This window comes from Typopeltis vanoorti, chromosome 12, assembly GCF_054136105.1.
Source record: "Typopeltis vanoorti isolate ZY-2024b chromosome 12, IOZ_Tvanoo_1.0, whole genome shotgun sequence".
NCBI classification, from domain to species: Eukaryota; Metazoa; Arthropoda; class Arachnida; order Uropygi; family Thelyphonidae; genus Typopeltis; species Typopeltis vanoorti.
Window position 1 is genome coordinate 49,280,500 of NC_143560.1, and position 8,469 is coordinate 49,288,968.

Here is an 8,469-nt window from a genome sequence, read left to right on the forward strand (position 1 = left end):
GTGTGTGTGTGTGTGTGTGTGTGTGTGTGTGTGTGTGTGTGTGTGTGTGTGTGTGTGTGTGTGTGTGTGTGTGTGTGTGAGAGAGAGAGAGAGAGAAAGAGAGAGAGAGAGAGAGAAGCATAATAGGACAGAGGTTGCACTTGATAACCTCAGCAAGAGACCAGAAGTCTTGCTGCAATATCAGAAAATGCAATATATTCCCTCATTGGACCCATGCAGTCTGCTTTGGCTTTATTGATCTCATTTGAGGATCCTATCTTACAAGTGTTATTTTTCTGTGGTATTAAGACATGAGTTGCCACTACTATTAGATGATGTAGAATTGGCTAAATAGCGTTATATACACTTCCATCATAATGGCGATTGTCTAAATATTTCTTGTAGAATGCAAGGCATCTTGCTCCAAAGGAAACAAACTTCGCCCATAGATTAAATGCAGTCCAGAAAATCGGCTTTGTTTTCTGAATAGAAATATTTTTACATTTGCAGATGGAGGAAAGGAAGTGTAGTTTATGTTTCTTCCACAAATGAAGAGTTGCGAACGTATAGTACATTAGAACCATAAGTAAACTAAAAAAAATCATCTAACTCCTTTTATTCCCTTATAGGATGTGGGGGAGGCCGTTTTAGCCATATATAACTTTTGGAGACTAAATGGGCAGTTCATTCTCAACCAGTAGCCAATTAGAGATAGCTGGCCCATGACTAATTTTAATTAAGCGGCATCCAGTAAACGGACTGGCAAACAAGTGCAGCCACCTCGTGGTCCCAAACCCTAACACGATATGCAATTGTCTGAAATATTGTGGGTTGCATGGTGGATTTCTTGAATTTACAGGACGAAAAACACGCTTCCCATGCCAGAACCAGTGAAGAATGGCTTAGAAAAAGTTCCTCTAGTCAGCGACTAAAATTAAACCTAGGTCTTTCTTCTGGCGTCCGAGTGCTGAGGAAGTAAACGTAACTTCCATTAAGATAGATAGGTCTTTATGTCACTAAGGAATTTTTATACTTTTCTCAAAATTTATTTTTACATAATCTAAAAGCACTGCTCTTAAGACTAAAAATGGAAGTTTTTCAAGTTAATTCAAACCTCTGATAAGAGGAGGGGTGATTTCACACCAGGCGATGGATGTTATCGCCCACCTAAAGACAACCACAAAAATGCATACTCACGTAGATTCGAACCAACAAACTTTGGTTACAGAAAGCAGAAATGAGACATGCATAGCTTTGTTACATTTTGGATGCTGCATTCCATAGAAGACAGTCATTAATAACTACTGCTGTTACAGTGTATATATGCAGTCAGGAAAAATATCACTGAACATGTTGCTTTTGGTATAAATCCAGAATGTAACACGCAAACAATCGTACCCTGAATTTTAAAAAAATGTCAAATCCAGTAATAGTTAATTGGTTGTAATATGCTAATCCAGTCTGCTAATGAAAATTTCCTGTTTCTATCAAAAATTCATCTACGTTATCAGGGCCGGTGGAAGCGGGCATTCAGAGAATGCGATGCATGCGGGCGTCGCTACGAAGGGGGCGCCGCCGACGGGGTACACCCACACCCACCCACCCACACACACACACGCGGGCGCGCACGCGCGCGCCCGGACCGTTACAGGGGCGCTTAGATAAAAATTGCATGTGGGCGCAAAGACCCTAGCGCCACCACTGTATGTTATACAGTTAGCACTCGACTTACGACTGGTCCGTTCAGACGATCCATCGTAAGTCAGAAAGGTCACAAGTCACTATATGAACTGCAGGATATGCTAAAATTAAAATGAAAGAATGCTAAAATGTGTTTGTGTTTTTTGTTATATTTTAACATATTTTAATTTTGTAATGAAAAAAAAATGATAATAATAATAACTGCACATGACTGCAATGCCCGTTGGCGTCTGATGCCTGTTTCACAATTCTTTGTAATTTTTCTCTTTTCATTACCAGATGACTCAAATCCTGCAGTCTTTTGTGTCATCCATCTACTGCCGTTCTTTGATATTTATATTGTCCATTGTACCAAGTATCAAAGTTTTGATGTTTCCACTGTAATCGATTTTTGCTGATATGTCCAAAACAAAACTTTTTCAAACACTCTCTCTGAAGAATACTTCGCGATACAGTTATTCATTTTTACCTTTTAAAGCTATCCGATTCCTCTCAGAAAATCTTTGACCACTACCTCACAAACACAGAGACATGCATATAAATAAGCACGTTTCCATGGGAAGGCTCATTGATTTGGCTTTGGACTATTGGTCCACTGATGAATGAATTTGGTTCATTCATCAATGAACCAAAATCGTTGGTCCATTGCCTGTAGGTTTACTGTCACTTTCCTAACATCGTCCAGCTCTTTTCAGTTAACCCTTGTTTGCTTTTTCACTCTCAGATTACCATTGTTTTTGTTTAATCGATATTCATTATCCACATCCGTATCTCTTCTCTTCTTCAGTTAACCTTCATCACAGCTCTTTAAAGTTCCTCTTTATCATTTTCAATGAAGCTATGTCACTTACAAATCGGAAATTTTTTATTTTCGTATCTTGAATTGAAATTTCCCTTATATTATCCTTCATGACAACCATTTTCTTTTCAGAAGCATGGTAAAAGTGATTTTGTATATTGCATCTCTCGTGCTGCTTCTTGTCCAGAATCATCTCTATATTGTAGTTTCTGACAGCAGCCTTTGCATTGTTATTGATGTTCTGCAAGAGTCATCAGGTTCCAGTCCACTCCATAAGATTCGAGTACAGCCCATGCTTCTTTCTGTTCTGTACTGTCGAATGCTTTCTGAAAGCCAACAAAACAGGTGTAAACACATTTATTTTTCCCACATGATTCGTTAGAGCAATTGTTCCCTAGTTTTTAGTCCACTTTGCTCTCTTTTTTGTGAATGGTACTACGACTGATCTTGTCCATTCTTTTGGTGTTTTACCTTTGTCTCATAACGTTATACAACCGGTAAAGTTCGTCAACGATCGCCTCTCCACCATATTTCGACATCTCTCTAGTGAACGCATCATTTCCAGGTCTTTTGTGGTTTTTAAGATGTTCTACGCCCTTTACTTCATTTGTCCGAATATGTGTTTCTTCCTCTGTGCTTGGGAGTGATAATTCCGTCAATTAATTAATTAGTTTCTCTTGTACCTCAACATTTTCCTATCTTATATAACTCTTAGTAGTATCCTGTGCATTGAGCGAAATAATTCAGTGTACAAATTATAAGATACATTTAGTGTACACATTACTGGAATAAACTGAAACGAATGTCGGGTGCTTCTGTGCACTTATCAGTAAAATGATCAGCTGGAAACACAAGTAGCCACAGTAATTTTTCAAATCTGCTGCTTTGTTAATTGGACAATTAATTATCTTGTAAAGGCATTTGCCTCTGTTAAGACTACGTCATTGTAAGATGACGTGGTCATCTTACAACCACGAATCTTCACACTACTGATCTATTCTGAACATATTTTGCATAAATTTAATCAAAATATTTTTTCCCTTCTCTACCTGTAAAATAGCATGACACTTCCTACATAATCTCTTTTCATCTTCTGTTTCCATTCTGATATAATATACTTTTTTAAGGAATACGTAGCATTCCTTAGGGATATTCGATGTGGATATTCATTCCTTTTTACGGCTGTTCAAAATTTCAAGCTCAGAGTAAATGGGATCTGTCCACTGTAGCCCAATTGGAAGAACGACGGTACATTGCGCCTTTCGATTGGAATAGGCCTAAGTTCGATTCTCGTCATGACGGGAGGAATCTTTATGTGGACCTTTTCGGTCAAAGGTGAGCTAGCCGATCTCATACGGAGGTAGCAGGGTTTTTTTTCCCGGAAACTTGGATTTTTTATCCTGCATACAGACAAATCGGTCCTTCAGAACACACGAAATTTACAGGCAAAAAATACGAGTGGTGGTGAGCTGTGGATGGCGTTAATGGAGATGATTGGTAGTAGAGGTTCGGTGTAGTGGTGGAGACGGTTTTATAGTAGCTGTATTCCCACAATGTGTCTTCGGACTCCTTGGAGGTGTCACGAATAACAACAATAATAATAATAATTCCTGGCAAGGAGCTAATTTTATTCGAAACGATTTCAAATTTATTGCAATGAAATAAATAAAGAATTTTGAGGTAGCTAATTTTTTTCTGTTACTGAAAACAATCTATTGTATGATTTTTCTTTAGTCAACTCTGGCCCAAAGACTGCTTTAAGTATTATTAATGAATATAATCTTACGACTCATCCTATTTGAAAATGTTACTCGTCTTTTAAAGTTGCTATTGCTATATTCTTAGGCAACGTTGCTCTCATAAATCAATCGCTGCGAAGAAATTCTGATCTGGAAGACTACCCCCTCCTCCAAGACACTTAGCTGCCGTGGGAAACTATTCTTTATTTCAATGGCACGAAAAAATTTCCCTGTATTCATCCGGTAAAATCCCTGTATCTATTTTTGTCTTTCCCCAATAATATTCCCTCTTTACCACCGCAAACACTCTATTATGCTATTATCACCTTAATGTTTTGTCTGAAATCTCATTTCCAAACCTAGGTGCTCAAATCTGCAATGACTAATGAAGCATTAGTTCATCCTCTTTTCATCACGGCCCCTATAAAAGAAACAATAATTTCCTTATCCCTAATTTTATGTAGAGCTATTTTCACAATCTTAACATTAATATTAGGTGCATATTACTTTCATCTCTTCTAAATCTGCTTGTTGCTCATCTTCCAGTAGTTTTCATATTCTTTCCTCATAAAATATAAGATTACTAAGAGATCTCCCCTCAACAGACACGTTATTCCGTAAAATTTCAGATCACTAACTAACTCTCTATCTTTGTTCTTTAACTTTACCAAGTTAAATCCTCCGGTAATAAAACTTGCCCTGTAATTTTCTATCTCTGTTTTAGTTTCATAATCTCTTTACATTCATCTGACACTGGTTTTAGTTGAAATTCAAGATAAACAACCTCATCAAAGATACCACAAATTCCTTTGCACGTATATCAATAACTGCATGGTATTTGCTTCCATTGAGTTTCACAAATATTTTTAAGCCATTCACAACATGTAGATTTTTAACTAGATAATGAACACTAACATAGCTGTTCCATAATTCAAGTATTGACACTGAATGTGAACTACAGGAAAGAACAAAGTTATTTTTTCGCAATAATTTTCTTTTTCCTTTGTACATAACGAAGGTTCGGAATTTCTTTCAACGTGATAGAAACACTGCTAGCTTCCTTTCAGAATCGGATTATGATTTCCTTTGTTGGATCTGCAGAAACATTATCTACAATCCATCCCACTCTCTGAATGGAGGAAGGTACAACGTCTAATCTTCTCATAAAACATTCCAGAATTTCACAAACGTTTCATCAATTCCAGTGACATGGTATATTATCATTTTGAAAGATTGTTCACATAGGCGAACAAGTGTAACGTAGCGATCTGACCTCATAGCGATTCCAATGTAACTGCTTGTTTTCACCTGTTTCCAAATGTAAACGATCTTCAAAATCACATATGCTTAGGGTGTGTTTGTGGAATTACAAACTGCCATTCTGTATGTGAAGACTGGTTGCCCTTATGATTAAAAATTAGTGCGAGACGTGCGTGGTCGAACATGTTGCAATATGCATAGTCATCTGCATATTGCAACATGTTCGACCACAGCCTTTCTCTCAATAATTTTTAACTACACTGCTATTGAAACCACAGTAGCAGCTTTTGACGACCTTTGTCTCCATACAATGGAAGTGAATTACTTTGTCATCTGGAGCTTTTTACATGTACTTCACATGTTGTATTGCCATCGATTATAACAGCGTCAGTAGTATGGTAGTCACTTTAAACTAGATCAAAATCAAGATAAGAAAAGGAATCGTGAAGTGATTGGTTGTTCAAATGATGACGTCATTGTGTGCGTGCTGTCATGAGTTTGGAATTTCCCTGGGGTATGTGTCCATGATGTCAGGTCTTGTGTTTTGGTTCTAGAATGGAATTGTGGGTGATATTAGAGATAAGGACTCGTGTCGTGAATGGTGGAGCAGCTTAAACAAAATAGGGGCAGGGTGAATGGGGAAAGCGAAGTCAGTGTCGTGGATGTGTGTTGTTATCAGATGTAGATAAGTGACATAATTTGTTAGTTGTAAATAAGTGACATTATTGTTTTGAATGGAAGTACCAGATACCCGAGGTACCAGATGCTGGACCATGCCTTACTTCATGTAATATACATCTGTTATATTATTCTGTAGACTGGTCCCTCCAGGCTACAGAATCGAGAGAAACAAAGGGCGCTACATCTGGCATTTATTGATCTGGAGAAAGCATATGATAGAGTGCCAAGGCAAGAAGTCTGGAGGTGTCAGGGAGAAGAAGGTTCCAGAGAAATATGTCAGGTTGGTGCGGGAAATGTGAAGACAAGTGTTCGGACCTGTCTGGGACAGACAGAAAGTAACAGTTGGCTTACATCAAGGGTCAGAATAAGTCCGTTTCTGTTTAATATTGTGATAGAGGTGGTAACAGAGGAGGTGAGAGAAGATGCGCCTTGGACAATGTTGTATGCAGATGACATCTTGCTGTGTGTAGATTCAAGAGAAGAAGCGGGAACTAAACTGGAAAGATGGAGAAAAGTACTGGAAGAGAGAGGTATGAGACTGAGCAGAAGTAAGACAGAGTATATGTGTTGCGCAGTGGGCGGCGGCGGCGGCCAGAAGACAGATCTGGAGCTGGAAGGAAATGTCATCAGGAAGGTGAGAGACTTTAGATACTTAGGTTCGACAGTGGAAGAAGATGGAGGAGGAGGTGAGAAGGAAGTGGGATGCAGGATACAAGCGGGTTGGAGGAACTGGAGGGAGATGGCTGGAGTGTTATGCGATAAGAGGGTGCCGATCAATCTGAAAGGCAAAATTTATAGGACAGTAGTGAGGCCAGCTATGACATATGCTATAGAAACTGTGGCCCTGAGGAAAAATAACATCAGCAGGATGGAAGTAGCAGAGATGAGAATGCTTAGGTGGATGTGCAGTGTGACCAGAAAGGATCATCTGAGAAATGACTATGTCAGGGGAACAGTGAAAGTTACGAACTTAGGAGCGAAAATACAGGAGGCAAGGTTGAGATGGTTTGGTCATGTGATGAGGAGGGAGGACGAATATGTGGGAAGAAGGTTCATGCAGATGGATGTGCAAGGAAGGCGGAAGCGTGGGCGGCCAAAGAAGAAATGGAAGGAGCTGGTAGAAGAGGACTTGAAGATGAAGAACTTGGATGTGGTGACAGCCCAAGACAGGAAGGTGTGGAGGAGACTCATTATCAACAGTGACCCCACTTAAGTGGGAGAAGCTGCAGAAGAAGAAGATTGTTTTGAATGGAAAAGGAAGATATATTAGTGGATAAGGATTAGTGCCTTGATTATTGGGACACTTTAAACCAAACGAGGGTAGGGTGAATGGGGGAAACGATGCTAGTGTCATGGATATGTCTTGTTATCAGATGAAGATAAGTGACTTAATTTGCTAGTTGTAAATAAATGACTTTATTGTTTTGAATGAAAAAGGAAGATATATTAGTGGATAAGGATTCGTATCGCGATTGGTGGGACACTTTAAACCAAACAGGGGTAGGATGAATGGGGGAAGCGAAATCTCTGTCATGGATGTGTGATGTTATGAGGTGTAGGTAAGCAAGTGGTTTGAGTATGGCATTGTGGGTGATGGATAGTGATAAGATAGAGTTTGGAATTTTGCTTCCCCCCCTTTCTGTCAGGAACATCACGTGGTGTGTTAGGGTCGCGAAAGGCATTGTGGGTGTTTTAGAGATAAGGAATCGTGACGTTATGTGTTTGGAAATTTCTGGGGAACATATGTCTCTGTCACATCACGTGGTGTTTTGGTTTGCCTATGGAATTGTTGGTGATGTTTTTGAGATTAGTTATCTTGGAATTTTTTCCTGGGTGACACATATCCGTCATTGTCATCAAGAAATTTAATTATATGCTGGTGTCCCTCAAACACATAATTTTGTTTTTCCATAGCTCTTACATATTTTATTCTATATTCATATTCTAATTCTAATTTATATCTTATTCATAATACATCCGAATATTTTGATTTGTCTAAAATTAAGATCTTAAAGTTCAATAAATAAATAAACAAATTGTGTGTGAATTCACTGTGATTTCAAAAGTGATCTTACTTAAATATGCATTACACATCAACATTTAAGTTTACACATTTATTTCACAGATATTATTTACAATATTATCTTTTTGAATGTTACATAGAGAAATAGGAATTTTCACACATCGCCACTGCATGTGGTGTTTTCCTTGTCGTAACATTTCTCTGATGAGACAGGTGCGATTGTTGATTTTGGCAGATACAGTGGCAGATACTTGCTATAAAATCAAGTATCTGCCACTTTTGCGATG